Source organism: Meleagris gallopavo, chromosome 21 (assembly GCF_000146605.3).
Source record: "Meleagris gallopavo isolate NT-WF06-2002-E0010 breed Aviagen turkey brand Nicholas breeding stock chromosome 21, Turkey_5.1, whole genome shotgun sequence".
Classification (NCBI taxonomy): domain Eukaryota; kingdom Metazoa; phylum Chordata; class Aves; order Galliformes; family Phasianidae; genus Meleagris; species Meleagris gallopavo.
In genome coordinates this window covers 3328453-3344819 of record NC_015031.2, presented here as the reverse complement: position 1 = coordinate 3344819, position 16367 = coordinate 3328453, and the positions used below count along the sequence as shown (strand labels likewise).

General features: G+C 40.8%; 1 long non-coding RNA gene across 1 annotated transcript in view; it reads left to right on the top strand.

The window, feature by feature from the left end:
• The first annotated feature begins 525 nt into the window (after positions 1–525).
• Positions 526–16367, top strand: part of LOC104913867 — a 41993-nt gene continuing 26151 nt past the window's right edge. The window contains exons 1-3 of the long non-coding RNA XR_795682.3: positions 526–650; positions 987–2147; positions 12496–12619. This is a non-coding gene — a long non-coding RNA (uncharacterized LOC104913867). The remainder of the gene's footprint in view (positions 651–986; positions 2148–12495; positions 12620–16367) is intronic.

Here is a 16367-nt window from a genome sequence, read left to right as displayed (position 1 = left end):
TGGCATCAGTCAGCGACGTCAAAATTTGCTTGTATAGCAATGGATAAACCTATCTTTTCTCTCATTACTTGCATGTGTGCTCTTTTTTTTCTTTTCTTGGTGGAGTCTGAGAGCTGGATACTTGTCAAATGCTATAACATGAAGTATTTGGCTTGGGGAGAATGACACATTGACACTTTTCATAATAATTGCTTCTTACACTGGAAACCTCCAGCTGTTTTGGTGGAAATAACATGATGTGACTGTGACAATAATACAGTCTCAAAGCCCAGAGACTGAAAATAGAAACTTACAGATCCAATTTTAGTTGAAAAGCAGGGGCTTTAACCTTTATTAAGCTGATCATAAAGATGGCTAGATATGGAAACTAAAGGAATCTCAAGAAAATTCTTCCAGTGGCTTACACATGCATTGGATGACTTTGTGAATAAAGATTATTGTAGTTTCTGAAGCAGTAGAAATCAGAAATGCCCTGCAAAGAGGATTGTAAAAAGTAAAAAAAAAAATCTTTTTACTTTAGGGAATCCAAATTGCAGGATCCTGTATCCCAAGATCACCTCATCCTATGGCAGCAACAGAATTCTCAGGTGTTCTTTCCCTTTGAGGAGAGCGTATGACCAGCCCCAAGTTGAATGGCAAGTCGTCTGAAGGTTAGTGTGTGGGGAAACAGCTCTGGGATGGATCTCCCTTTCATTCATTTCCTATAAGCAAAATCATTGGTGTAAATAACAGTCATTAAAGTTAGATCTGCATGGGGAATAATTATTTTTAATATTTTTTGCCTACGTGAAATATTAAAGATTGGACAGTAAGAGTGCTTCTAATGAGACTCTAACTATTCTGTGAAAGGCAGAATGTGGTAGCTGTATTTCATCATCTGTTTCTTTGGAATTAGTGCTTCTATCCCCCCACAATAAAAACAGGATGAACGCACGTCTGCTAAATCTTTAATGTCTCTAATGGCCTCTTGATCATTTGCATTTCAGATCCTTCTTCGTACACAGCAGCAATCTGTGGTCTTGGAACATGCAACTGATTGAAGCTGAAGGTGCTGTCTATTATTATTATCAAACCTTCCCCCCTTACACCACCCATTCAGTTGTAGGATGCAACAGAGAAGATAATTCTGGAGATTCACTGCTGAGAACTCAGCATCAAGAGGATACCAGCTCTGTTTAATTGTGTTCTAAAGGGAATATGTATTTATGCATCTTTCTTTTTGATGACAAGAATTCAGAAAAATCATTAAAAATACTTGCTGAAGACTGTAGAAAGGCAGTTAGACCTGACCTGTAGTCATTGGTGTCCATAGTGTTCAGACAGTGATCACAGAAGTGTCATTGTGTAACTGGATGAAGAATTGGATTTAATTCATTTGATTTTCATATGTCTCATAGGTGGATACTGATGGAGCAGCTGCTGAAAATAACAGCTCATGGGTCTGAAGGATATTATTAAGCCGTAATCCACCTACAAGTCAGCTGGTTAGAAATGCAAGGTGCAGGGACTCGAGTGGAATCCAAGCTTTGTGAATATGGCCCTTAGAGGAATCTGTTCATAAAACAAGTTACTTTCTCAACATGCATCACGCTGAGATTCATTGTGCCACGTGACACTATGAATGGTAAATCCAGGAATAGTTTTCTTATTTGTTGTCAAGGTTACTTTAGTAAGTGTCTGTGTTTGTGCAGAATATCCTAGTCTCGATTAAATCCTATCACATGGCTTTGAAGAAGACCTGGAAGGCAGTTAACTACTGTAACTGATTTGTTTGAATTTCTGCCAGTGATCAGAGCATATATTCTTGCATTTTTCATTGGTAGCTACTGAAAAGTTGACTTGCTTTTAGTCAACTTTAAATGAAGTAACTTATGGACCATATTGTGGAAACTAATAAAACTCTGGGCTATAATGATGTGGGGGAAGCGTTAGGTCAGGGCTTGAACTGGTGATTGAGCACCTGGTGAAGGGCTGTGGCTGCCCAGGGAGCACAGGCAAATTGTTTGCAGCTGTGCTCCCCACCTGACCAGGGTGAACCCAGGGTAGAGCTCCTATAAGGGCAGCCACTGAAGGGAGAACCTCCCTTGGACTGAGGATACTTCCAGAGAGGGAATGCTGCATGGCCAGAGGGCCTCCTCACCAGTTGGGTGAGTTTGGCTTTTCTTTCTGTGTATGACTATTGGCCTACTTGTGAATTCTCTATCTGGTGTCGCCAAGGGCCTGTCAAAAGCAATTTTGCTTCTTCATATAACAGAACAGATGACCCTTTTTGTTAAGGCAGGGGAAGTGGTTGTAAGCTATTTATGGAATGTGGATATTTTGTACCTTGAGGACTTTATCTTGCTTTGGGGATACCAAGCAGATAACGTGCTTGCTAATTTTTCTCCTAGGACAGCAGTTTCTCCCTTTCTGGGCCATATCAGATTTTGCTAGATGCATCTTGGGAACCCTTCCATATTATTTCTGCTTTTTCATGCTTTTGTGAGAATCACTGAGGATGGATCTGGTACATATCTAACATAAATCCTCTGCTTTTACTGGATGTTGGAACTAGAAAATCTTTTGCTTAACTATGTAGAACCTGTAACTGGATACCAGGATTCAGAGTTGGCTGGTTGCAGTTCAAAGATTAAACTGGACTTATAGCTATATCATCTTCTTTAAGCAGAAAGAAAAGAGGAAGTCAATACTTCCCTGTCATGTTGACATACATTTTTTTTAATGTCACAGTCACTCAAATTTTGCTGTAACTTCCTATGTTTGGATACTGCATGTTGAAGCGTAGTGCTGTGGTCACTCTAAAACGTGTTTAGTTCCCCTTGACTCGAGGAAAGGTATCTGTTACTGCCTTCACAAATTTCACTGTCACTTCCAGTTATCACAAATAGCTGTTTAAAGCCACTGCAGATAGGTTATTCAAGTTATTCCTGCTTGTAGTGGCTCCAGGTGGTTGCTATGCTTGCCAGCCAAGTTTGTAGTGCCTGTGCCCTCATCTGCTGTGGAGGAAGACCAGGTGTCAGTGTTGCTTTGCAGCCTACAGGCTTCATTTCAGTGCCAGTCACAGGAAGGTGATGTGCCTGCTGGAGCCTGGCAAGGATAGATCAAGTGTCTCTGTTTTTCATCTTTAGAAGACTTGGGGTTTTCTGTGTGATTGCTTATCTGCCTGGAGGCTTAACTCTACTGTGGGATGGAAATGAGCGTTGGCATCCATATTGTTCAAGGCTATGAAGTGATCTGAACAACAGTATTAATACATTGGACTCAGTTTGTCTCGCTGGATCTGTGTGTCATAGGTAGAAATATGTGAGTTGAAAGGGTCCAGCTAATATGTGACCTAGATAAGGAGGAAAACACTTCAGCAGAAATGCTGCAGTCATTGAGTAACTGGTGAGATGCATCTCTGTTTCCCTCACTGTAACCTAGTCTGGGGGCTTTTCTGTAGTCTTAGGTGTCTCAATAACACTCCAACATGGCATTTCCAATTAGGAGATCTGTTCTGGCCTATCAGACAACTGTTTTGGCAGGACATTATTGTACCACAACTGGATTTTTGAAATTTATTTTCCTTGTAGTTGTGCTGGCTTGGCTGTTAAATACCTAAATGCAGATATTAAGCTGCTTAAACAGTACCTTTGTGACACCTTGTGTTCAGTGTGCTTCCTGTTTGTATATAGGTACAACAGGGTTGGTCAGCACTTGTCTTCATCTCTGAAGTGTGGATGTAAACACCCATACAAAGGAAAAAAATCATTGCTTACAACATTATATCCTAGGCAAAATAAGGTAGGAAACAAATCTGGAAAATACCAAAGGAGAACATCTCCCATCTGTTTTTCTCTTCTGCCACTAGGTATTGTTGTTTTGAATTGCATGTAGGGTTTTATATCCTAGATATAATTAAACAGACTGCTTCCCTGTAAGATACTTACTGCAGTTTGTCACCCCATGCAGCACTGCAGTGATTTCTGTACCTCAGTTATACAGGCACCTGCTGAGTTGTTGGAGCACAAACAGTCTGCCAGGTGGCTGCCCAGTGCCTGATTACAAAAGAGTAGCATGGGTTTCTGTCATGTGTATGAAAACATAAATCAGGCAGGAGATGATGAAGAAATTTTCTTTGCCTGAGTTGGACGCAGAAATAGGAAGAAGCATTAGTGACTAGGTTGGAACTTTCCCACAAACGTTTCTGCTTGTGTCCTCCTTGGGATGTATGGCACATCCTTCTGTTGAGCTTCTTGCATCAATAGTGGAATAAGACCTGTCCCTCGTGACCTGAATCAGACAGATGTGAATTACTGTACTTCCCATCTCTGTTCAGCTAGTGCTGCTAAGGATTGGTTCAAGTAGAAATGTCATTTTTCACTGCTGCAGTTGTAGAAGGTGGTCTTTTTTTTGGCAAAAGTTTGTTGCTAAAAAGAGAGGAAATAGCTGGTAAGTGTTCTGATGCACGTTCTTCAAAAGTTAAAGATTTTTAAAGGCCACTTCCTCCTACGTATGTAAGAAGAATAACAGCATGGTATGCTAAAACACCTCATGTATGTGTTGTAATTCAGAGGGGCAAAATCAAGCATAAGCAAGCAAGCACTGTCCTGGTCAAAGAGAGTCCAAGTGGAGGAGAAGTATGGTACGTGGTCTTGAGCTGCATTTCTGCCTGCCACAGCTGCTTGGAGAAACCCTGAGCAAGCACTGCTGGAGGGTTCTCTTGCAGCTTCCTAGCTCTTGTTTTGTTGTTCAGGCTGTAAATATTCAGAGAATGTTCTGTCTTGAGATATGTAGAGCAACTAGCGCATAGGGTCTTGCTCTCTGGGCACTGTAGCAACATGAATAATAATCCTTAGCCAAGGAAGCAAGGCTTTTTCCCATTGCAGCATAATGGCACTTTAAATTCCTGCACTGTCCTTGGTTAGATGGATGCTGACACAGCAATGTGAGGAGACGCTGTGGACTGTATGCTATGGGTTTGTGACTGTACTTCCATAGCCATGTAAATCAGAAATAACTGCTGAAAACAGTGTTTTAGGTACTGCCATATAACTGTGGGAGAGAAGAATGGATTTATTTTGAAAAATGAGAACAGCAGCTTGCTTAATGTTTCTTTCCTTGCATTAAAAAAGCAGAACGTGTTGATGATGTTTCCTAATGGGCTTTAAAGGCTCAGCCCTTAAAATAAGCAGGTTCATGAATAAAAGAGTTATTCCTGGCAAGGAAGAACTGCAAAAAAAATATTCTTAATTTATGGCACTGAAGAAGAAATACTCATGCAATAAATGAGTTAGTTTTGCCATTCGATTATGCAGCTAACATTACAGCTATTACAATCTTAAAGTTGCTTCCAGTTTCTATCTTGCTTCCTTCCTGCATTATATAAATACTGTAAAGTAGTTTCTGGTTTAAAATGGATGTGTAGTGTGGAAGGAAAACTTTCCTTTGGTGTATATCATGCTATCTTGCATAATACAGTTGCTGATCAAAAATGTCAGCCACCAGCACACTGACCTATCATCCTGGTTGTCAGCTCTTATTAGATGATGTGGGTAATGACAGTGAGAGAAGGCTGTTTTGTGTTGACCAGTGCCCTTGCAACGTGTTTCAAATACATTTTTATAGTGTTCTGTTATAAAATAAGAGCATTACTTTGTGGTGTTTCCCCCATCTAGTGACTTATTTCTTTTGTGTGTTTAAAGGACTTTGATTTATCATCTCTTGATAGGGGCAAGCAGGTGTTGTTGAGGCTGTTTCTGAGTTCAGAATGCTCTGCTGTGGACCTGGAGCAGTCAGCATCAGCTCCTGGGTGCCCAAGGGAGTGAGAATGGAGTCTACACTCATTGTGAAAATCAGATGAATGGGGGATTTGGATCAGCAGATTTCATGGTGGTTATATAAAGCTGTGGCAGAAGAGACAAGACACCTAGCTGAGCATTCCCTGAGCTTGTTTTGTTTTAAAATCCTCAGATTGGGTGTTTTTGTCAATGTTTTACTAAAGTGTTATTTAGTAGGAGGAGCTGATTACCCCTCCAGTATTTGCCTAATTTTACTATTTTGTAGTTCTAAATGCATGTAAAGAGATCATATTTATCTCCACTTATCAGCTGTGGAAATAGTCAGGGAAGGAGAAGTTGATGGCCTCCCTGAGGTGTCACAGCATGTTCAAAGGCAGAATTAAGACAGTCTGTGTTCCCAGGTAGTGCTTTATCCATAGGGCAGCTCATAATTCATCTGGCTGAACACAAGTGATGCCTAATGTTGTTGTCCAAGGTTCAGTGTATTCTTACTACAGAGTAAATAACATCTCAGTTGAGAGCACTGACTGAAGGTGCTGGAAACTAAAGCAATTTAAGATCAACTTTTTTTTTTGTCCCAGGAAATAATGTGGGTGCAGTTCTCTCAGAGCGTGCCAGTTCTGTGAAGTGAAATAGAATTGAAGTTGGCACTTAGAACATTAGGCTTTGGTCTTTTTAGGTCTCTGAAGTATCACTGGAGAGGCAGTCCCCCAAATCTCTGCTGTGCTGATACTGGGATGCAGGCTGAGTTCAGGTATATAAGCCTAAAAGTGCAATTCTCAAAATCAGCATTGTTGTTCTGTGAGCACCTATTTCCATCCAGGAGTTGCCACAAGGCCCTAGAGCTCTGCCAACATTTGGTGCTGTGTGAGCCCTGTTTCATGAGTCCTCTGCTAAGCTGCTTGCAGCCTTTGTGTCTCCAAGGGATGCATGTTATGGGATATGCCTTAAGCATATTAATGCGTGCTTCAACATCAGTGTGAAATCAGCTCAAAACCATGGTGGGGAGGGACAAAAGTGAGGAATGGAAAGATAGCCATGTTTTGTGTGAGGCTCGGCATTTAGGGTGGTTTCCTTTATATGGAAAACTCAAAATTCATTTCCCCAACCCACCTGCATCCTCATTCAAATCTGCAGCATCTTTTGCCCAGGGATAATAGCAACTGTAGGGCTCAGAGTTGCCCTGACTGGTGGGAAGTGTGGGATTGAATCATTGAATCTCCCTCAAGCAAAGGAGGAAACTGAAATTAGACATCCTATATCCTGGCCACGTGCTCTCATCTGCAAGGCTTTGGTTGAGAGGGCATACAGCATCCCAGGTCAGCTTCATTTCAGAGGAAAGAATGGCAGAGAAACTGCCAGGGAATGTTGTGTTACAAGATTTTGCAAGAAGATGTTATGAATGTACAGCTTTGAGGTTGTGGAATGGAAAGCTTATGGTTTTATGTTAGGTTTTAAATCTTTTCTATGGTAATATAGAGGTCTTGCAGAAATGGCTGGGATTTCACGTATGTGACTTCTGGGTTATCTCAAAGTAGGGGAAAAAAAAAAAAGGCAGTTAACACCTTATTTCCTCTCCAGAAAGATCTTCCATGATGAGTTCTTCTGTCATTCTGTGGCACTGAAAGTGGCTCTTGCCCATAGGGTGCCTTAATGTCTGAGTTTGTAGCTCTTAATTTGCTTAAGGAGCACTGAATTCAGAATAATTTTCTATGGTTTTTGCAGAGGGATTTTTGTTCGTAGCTGCTTCCCTCCGCTGAAGAAAATCCTAAGCTATTACCAGGTAGTGTGAGGAGGTGAGTGGAGAGGGCATTGCTTAGATTGGCTGTGCCTAAGGTAAATATTCCTGAGGACAATCAACGAGAAGAAAGCCTGTGCTTTAATTGACAGGCTCAGACATGAAAAGAGAAACCTGTTTGATGCACTTCTCATTACTGGGCAAACAGAAGGTCAAGCTAATTAGTTCTCTTGATAACTTGCTTGCTCCGCTGTGGGAAAACTTGAATGTGTCTGAACAAAACTGGTTTGCAGTGCAATGGAGAATTACCTTCCAAGATCATTAAAGAAACATTAAGGAAATCACAAATGTAATGCACCTGTGCAGATTACAAGGCTATGTTAAACCAGCGCGTATTAAGAATTAGTTCTAAGTTCTGCTTTCATTTAATGCACCCTCATGTCTTTAATGAAGACTCTGGTGAATTTTAGCAAAGGGGGAGATGAGAGGTCTCCCAGGATAGCACTGCTTTTGCACAAATAATTCAGGCAATTGTTCTCTGGCCAGGTTTAATGGCTGATAGTGCTTTATCTGCTTTGATCCCAATAAACTTACACTCTCTATTGAGCCTGCTCCTGCTCTTAGGATTGCCAGTGTTTGTCTCATTCCAGAAGGATGCTGTCCCCTCAGTAGGGGAAAATAGTCAAAGTAATGTATTGCTGTGTTCTACCTCAGTGAAGTGTTTGGAATAACTTCATGACTTGAACTTCCATGGAAATACCGTAATGTTCTCTGCTCCATCAGTGAAAAGTATGTTTACTGTTTATGGTAATCTGGTAGGACATCTCTTATGATTAAACAGCTCAGTAACCTCTCTAGCACTCTGCTTCCTTTGTTCCACATGCTACAAATTCAGAGAGAAAAGCTGTGCCTGCAGACTTGTCACAGTGACTTGGTCGTCACAGCAGTTCTATGCTGCATCCCTCCATCCTGACTGCCTGCTGCTGCACCTGGATTCAACGGTGCCTGCTTCATTGAAAGGCTGAGCCTGGATGTGCCCTGAAGTTTTCTTTTAGCTGGTAGAGCTTTCTCCATACTTTGTTATTGGTGCGTATCAATGGGAATCGAGCAGCATCAGAATCCCAGAGCACTGTGCAAATGAAGTTTAAAAACCTGCACACCCTGAAATCCCAATCAGCAGGCACAGAGGGGAACTAAGGAGATGTTTTTATCTACTTATGGGAAGCGTAGTCCAGAAGAAGTGAAGTAATTTACTGTAGCTCCCTTGGGGTGGAATGAGCCTGGGGGGGAAGAAGTTGGAATCCAGATATCCTGAAATGCAGGCTGATGCCCAGCAGCAGAACTGCTTTGCACATTGATGCATCTGGTCCAGAAAGCAGAGAGCATTTCTGCTCTGTGGGTTTAGCTTCTTTGTACAGTGGAAGAATGAGCCTCTGGGAAAGGACTCAAACGCTTTCTGAGAGCAGTTCTGAGATATCTAGTCTTTTAAAATAAGTTCCTTTTCTGCTTAAAGCTGTTCTGTAGTTCAAATCAAAGGCATGTACAGATTCTGAAACGAAAGGTAACGTGCAGGTCAGCACAATTTAAAAGTGGGAGTTGCTTTAATGTATATTTTCCATTGGCTTTGTCGAGCAGAGAGGGCCTGTGTTTTTGCAGGTTAGAGCAAAACTCAGTATAGATACAGGGGTTAAGATTTCTTTCTCGGTAGATTTTAAATAGAAATATTGTGGGAACATGCTTTAATTTTAAGCTGAAGTGTTTATATGGGCTAAATGTTAACTCTTCTATGTCAGGATCATCCCTGTTTACAGTAAAATCTGATTTTGTATCAATTCTCTCCCTGTCTTTCAAAGGGGAAGTTTTTTGGTTGTTGGTATTTGTGTACTTCATCTTTCTCTCCTTACCTCTCTCCTCGGTGGTGTATTCCCTGCTGGCTCCTTCTGCTTTGCCTTGACATCTAGACTTTGATCGTGCATAAACAACACCTGATGGTGTCAGTGGGACCCCTGCATACACAAGTGTCCTCACAGTAGTGCCCTGCCAGCAGCAGTGACATTCCAGCCCTAAGTCTGACATTGATACCTGTTCCAAACAGGTGTTTAAGATGACATACGTGGGCTTTTAAATGGCTTTCTGTTTTTACTTCATGTCTAAAAGCATCCCACTGCTATCTTAGTTCTTGACTGTGAAATCATTTGTATATCACTTTACATACACAACTTACACATGAATGAGAATTGTGTATGTATAAGGAAAAAAAATTACATATCAGGACTCTGACCATCTTATTTTTCATGTTTAGTGCCCACGTTTGTCAGTTGCTAACTGACTTTTAGAGTTCTTTGATATGTAATTTAGTTGCTTTTTATTTCAGATGAAGTTGAACTAATTTCCCAAACCCTTTTTCTTTTCTTGAGACTCCACTGTTCGTTTTATTGTTGTTCTGTAGGTAAATAGAAACCAGAGTTCCCATGTGCCATCAACACATGTCAAGTCAAAAGATCTTTCTGCTCTGAAATACACAGTCCATTCCCTTTTTGCTACAGCTCTACGTAAGAGACATGAAACTAATCTGGATGCAGTTCAAATAACAATGTCACTTTTTGTTAGTTTACTGTGTGGCTTGTAATAATTAGGAACCATGTGTAGTGGCACTCTATTTTCCCACATCTTGATTTGCGTTAATGGGTTGCAGCTGCTGTTTGTATGACTGCAGTAATCACAAATTCTTTTTGATTCTGGCCTTAGTGTAGATGAAATTGTGTTGCTGGTCATAGTGCTTGTGTTCCTCATTGGGTGTGTGATTAAAAGCTATCTGTGTGCGTAAGGGAACTTTACGTGAACAGTGTAACTATAATTTAAATTATATTAAAACTGAAGTCCTCATGGAAACCTGCTATTGTAACTTCAGAAGTTGGATGTTATAGTGCATATTGAGAAAGCTGATGACTAATGTTCACTATTTACTCAATAAGACTCAATAAAACTCATTCTGTTCACAAGGCCTGGTAGACTGATGCTGATTTGTATCGGTTATGACTCTAGGCCAGCAATAATTTTGCTATTTGAAGCCTTTGTTCTGGCCCGTGCAAGCGTTTTAAGAGGTGGGATAACCTGGTTTAGTGTAGGATTTACAAAGAGAAACTCTGCAGCTGCAAAATAAAACTTTGAGCATTCACAATAAATGATGGCTGGTTATTGTAGGGCTGGAGGTGGGCCAGAGGAAAGGTCATAGTAGTACCCCTATTGGCCTTGTTATTTTGTACAAGACTGAGTTATCTTTGCTAAGGAGATCAGTGACACTAAAATCCAGCAAGGCACTACGTTAAATGGAGGAGGACTTACTTGTTTTCCTTCTAAGTACTGCTCCAGTAGTGCCTGAGAGCTTCATCTCGGAAAAGGTATTTTGTAGGTCTTCTGGAAGGTCCACCTTTTACAGCATCTCTCTTTCACTGCTGGCAGACTTTGTAGCAGGAGCACTTAGGACTTCTCCCATCTGCTCCATGGTTAAGAGTCCCTGTGAGCAGAAGCTGAACAGGCAGCACTTGCAAGCATCCCTATCCAGTCTGCCTCTCATTCCAGGGAATGAGCCCAGCAGATTTGGGGATAAGTTTCCCCAAATCAGCATTCAGATATCAAGACGTTCTGTGTTGGTGGTGTGTAGATTTACTGTCTGTTGAATGTTGTCTTTCTCCCATAATGTTCAGCTGTAAGATTTGACGTTATCTGTTTTGAAGACGAGGTGAAATGAAGAGGGCAGGCATAAGGGTGACAGTAGCTTCCAGCATCTTCCTTGCAACTGCAGCAAGAGTGTGAGAGAAGGGAAAAGGTGCATGCAGGCTGTCTTTGTTCGTTTGGTGATAATTCATTCTTTGGTGGGTATCACAAAGAGGAAAGCTGGTGGAGTTGCTTCCCATTCTAGAAGGATGCACTTTAGGTGAAATGTACTTTTCTCTGCCATAAAATGAACTGAAATTGACAGTCAGCACATTCCCTTCTAGCATGGATTAACATCATAAAATTTCATTCAAGTGGAGCAAGTCCCCTTTCCTTCTCTCTTTGCTCACTTCAAAGCCAGTGACATTTTTGATGTTAGTGTTTGTAGGACTGCAATTCCCAAATGCTGAAGTAGTAGGGTTTGGTCCTACTTAAGAGCTTTCTTCACGTTTCACATTTCTTCACATTTCTAAAAAAAAAACCTAAAATTTGTGTGATCATGTAAACCCATGGGTACAGAGCACACGAATAAGATGAGCACCATGATCAAATCACAAGTCTGGCTGCAATGTGTTTGTAAGTCATCCCTGGATGGATTGTTCTGTAACACTAGCAAGTACTTTGAAGTCTTTTGAAGTAGGCTAGTTTTAAATTAATACTTTCAGCAATGACCTGCTTCCTATTTAAATTTACTCTCTTTTATGAGGACACTCTCCTTCAGCAACAGGCTGTAGCATTTTTGGTAGATGTGGAATGGGGAGTCTGTATGGCTTCTTCCAGGTCCCTCACATGCTGAGTGCTACTGGAAATACAGAGGCTGCCTTGGAGCCCTGAGCTCAAACTAGATTATGCTGAGCTTGGACTATCTGTCTTAGCAGGCAGCCCTTTGCTAAAACTTGAAGCAAGCAGTTTGCAATTGGAAGCCTTCTGGCACTTATTGTGTATCAATTTAGAGAGACTCTAAGTATATGTGAGGGTCTGTGCAAGAACAGTGGGATGTGAGCCTGAGTGAGTGAATGCAAGTAAAGGGGACTGAGATGGCAGCTTATGTGGGGCAGAGCTCGAAATCCAAAGTGTGACACACATATCCAGGAGAAGAGGGAACTGAAGCCATTAAATTGCAATTGCTTGACTCCCTTTGCCTCTGAACCACAGAAACTGTATGCACATTTTAATAACGTTGTGGTATGAGTAAGGACATCATTGTGCACAATTCTTTTGCTGACTCTAGTAATAAAGCATTCTGCCCTTTATTTATAGGACTGCCTCAAGGATCTGACAGGAGGAATTGAGTATGCTGCCAAGATATTAAATGAAATTCCCCAGAAAGACATTCAGTGCACTAAAAGAGCCTCAAAGGCAGAAAGGGAAGGAAATGGGCAAGGTAAGTCATACATAATGATCTCAGTTGGCGTCCATTGATCTCGCCCGGCATCCTTTGAGAGTGGAATATCCATAAAAGTCTTTTAAAAGTCACTTGGATATTCTGGGTAGTGTTTGTGCTCAGAGATGCACATTGTAAGGCTGACTGTGACAAGCTGTTTTCTTTTGACCCAAATAATTAAAAAATACAAATAAAATTGTTGCCACAGTCTCTTGCTGTTAGTCTGAAAAGCCAGCAAAGCCTATTTTCTCTTGAATGTCTCTAGCTCTCTCCATTCTTCTGAGTTTTCCCTGAAGGGGAATCATCAGCATGGGAATGTACCAGGAGAGAAGAAAGGTCTGTTCAGCTTGTGCTGTGTTGCATACGGGTCAGTGGTTGGTACTGGGATGAGCATAGGAATAGGGCAAGTGTGTAGAGGCAGTCTTCAGAATCACTGCTTTCAAACCACCTGTGGCTCAGAGTCTTCCTTAAAGTCTCCCTGGTTCAGTATGGAATATGTGGGCCACCATTCCATTTCATGCTCCTGTGATTTCAGACTCCTTCCCACTCTCCCCTTTCATTATGTCCTTTCCTCCTGAGGAATCCTTGTCTGCTTAAATCACTCGTACAGAAGCCACTCTGTTCATTTATCTGAGTTTCCTGCTCATAAATCTTTTGCAGTAAAAGGGAAATGGCTCTTCTGGGGCAGACCTGTTGTGAAACTAGTTCTGTAACATCTTTGGGCTGTAGATGTAGTGCTTGAGGTGAGAAAACTCCTGTTCTATAGGAAGTCCTAGGAAAGGTACAAACATCAAGTGACAGTGCAAAGGTATTGAAGTCTATACACCTCAATTAAATATTTTCTTTTAGAAAACTTTATTTTGGTTGAAGGAACTGCTTGTGGTCTGAAGAAACCTGGTAAGTTCTGTTACAGCTGGGAGCATGAGAGGTTCTTGGTTTTCTGTCTTCTGTGCTGTAGGGAGCGTTTCAAAGTTCAGTCAGTGGCTCTTGCACTTCAATACTGAAACAGCTACTTTGAGGAGACAGGACAGGAAGCACAAATATTTTACTAAAGACGAGTAAGAAGTACATGCTTGTTTCCAAAACTCTTAATAGTTTAGGTCAAAAGTTTTGTGGCAGATCAAATGTCTTCCATACCAACACTATGGTTATGAATTGTATTTTGACTCCTTCCTGCTCATTCTTTCAGTAAAAACATAAGAATGCTCAAGCTTTGTCTTGCTTCCTAAAATACAGCTCTGCTGCATTATTATCATTATTACAATGAGGTTCACTAAGTGTTTGGAGCTGTACAACCCAAGTGAGAGGTGTTGAGGCTACAGTATCTGAAACTTGACAGGCTGTAGATCATAAGCTTGTTCCAGATGCTCTGATTTGGGTAACTGGTGAAGAGTATAATGCCTTTTCTTAAATAGACCATACAACTCTATTCACCAATATGACAAAGATAAGGTAGGTTATGTGTTCTTATTAAATTCACAGGCATTAGCTGCTTCAGTCATCTGTATTTTCACTGTTGTGTTTATCTGAATGTTATGCAGTACAGTAGCAGACGCAGATTTCTTATTTGAATAGTATTTGTTATGCTCTGTGCTGGTTTAGTGATTGATAGTGTTTTTGAAAAACTGGTCTGTCTGGCCCTTTCAGTTCAGTTCACAGTCAACAACTCGAAAGGAGTTACTCCTCCACCCAATGGCTAAAGGTTGCTAATAGTCTGTTCTCTCTTCAGTGCTGTATGTATTATTCTTTTAGGTAAATATAATGAGTCTTTCCCCCAATATAAAAACAGTAGTGTTGTCATTTCCCAGAATTGTAGAATCACCAAGGTTGGAAAAAACCTCCAAGGTCATCTAGTCCAACCATCCACCTACCACCAATGCTGCCCGCTAACCATGTCCCTTAGTACCACATCTAAGCATTTCATAATTGCCTCCAGGAATGGTGATGCAACCACATCCCTGGGCAGCCCATTGCAGTGCCTGACCACTCTTAGAGAAGAATTCTTTTTTTCTAATAGCCAACCTGAACCTTTCCTGCTGCATTCCCCCTCATCCTATTGGACTAGACTCTTATTTAAGACTTTGCGGACAAAGCTTTGTGGAGTTCTTAAAGCCCAAAGCTGATAACAGACTTGATATCAAGTTGTTTTGATCATCACTAAAGTGCAGTCACTTCTAAGCAGGAAATACAGCAGGCCTTCTTTACCAAAAATGAAACTGGATAACGTGCTTTGGGGCTTTTTCTTCTTAAGACTGCACCAATTCTGATTGCTTTGGAAAAGCAGCCAACTATGGCTTGGTTGGAGTCTGGCTGAAACACCTGTGTGACACTAATTTACAAAGCTTCTCCAAGTTTTGATGACCAAAAGATGTCAGTGCTTTAAAAAATAAATAAATAAAAAAGAACTTTGAACCTGGGCAAGTACTTCACGCTGTTCCCTGATGTTTTTAATAGAGTTGTTATTGATTACAGAGGGAGTACTGGCTTTTCTAGCACTGGACTTTTTCCCCTAAACAGCTGCACCTAAATTTTTGCAGATGTTTCTCTATTTTGGGCTTTTTGAAACCTCTAAAGCTATTTTCCATCAAAGTACATTAGGATCAAATGGTGAATTTCTGAAAGTCAAAAAACTGTTTTTATCATAGAAGTGCTTTCTAATAACAGAAGAGGCGATATTAAAGCTTTTATTGTTGTCTTCTGGATCAAATTGCTACAGATTATTCCATATTTAGTCCAGCAAAACACTTGTGATTGCTTTGTATAGAATACAAACTGTAGTGAAGTAAAGCAGCTGTTGAATAGGGTGATGAATTAAAAAAGAGCATCTTCTACAGCTGGGGATCTGTCTTTGATGTGCCATTTATTATTTCCATGCTGTACCACGTGCTGGTGGTAAGCATGGCTTCTTTGTAGTCCGTTTGTGTATGTGCAGTATCTCAGTTTTATCCTGATGTTAAGATGATAGGAACCATTGCCTTCAGCGAGTACAACTATTGGAAGCTGGAGTTGAGAAACAACTTTTATTCTGGTGAATAAACACACAACTGAGCACTTGTACCAGTTCACTATGATTAGAAGAAAGAAGTTTCTATTTGATATTTATTTCCTGAGCTACGTGGAAACATCTAGCATGCTTATGTTTTCAGTTGAGTACCATTGCAACAACAAAAATGACTTCTGTCAGTTATTTGAATGGAGAAAACTGGAAAACAATTTTTTTCTTAAGGCTGAAAAATATGCATTGGAGAAGGGGTTAAGTGTATATCCTCCTAGCAGCCAGATTTTTAGCAACTGCCAGGCTTTCTGCGAGACACTTGGGCGTAGCTTTGAATGTGAGATGTCTCCATTGCCACCTTGTTCTTTTGGTCTTCTGCAGCACTTTCTTTTTTCCCTTGTAATTTTTAAATAACTTGGTTCAGTTTGTAGGTGTAGTCCCCATTTCAGCTGCCACACAGAAGCAAGGAGAAGAGATCAAGCTCTTGGGCTGCTCTTCCTATGTACAGTCTTTTTCTAAAGCTTTTGCTAGATTATCCTAGATTCCTAATGAAAATGTAATCTTTCAAGCTATGTTTAAGATGACCATTGAACTAGAGATATACTCCCTTGTACCTGGGTTCTAAAGACCATCTGGCCTTCCCCAGCATGAGTGTCTGTCACGATACTGCTTTCTTGATGTGAAGCTTATGTTATGGGAAACCACTAGTCTTAGCAGCAATGAGAGTACAAAAAAAGTTGGAAAAGACTTCTA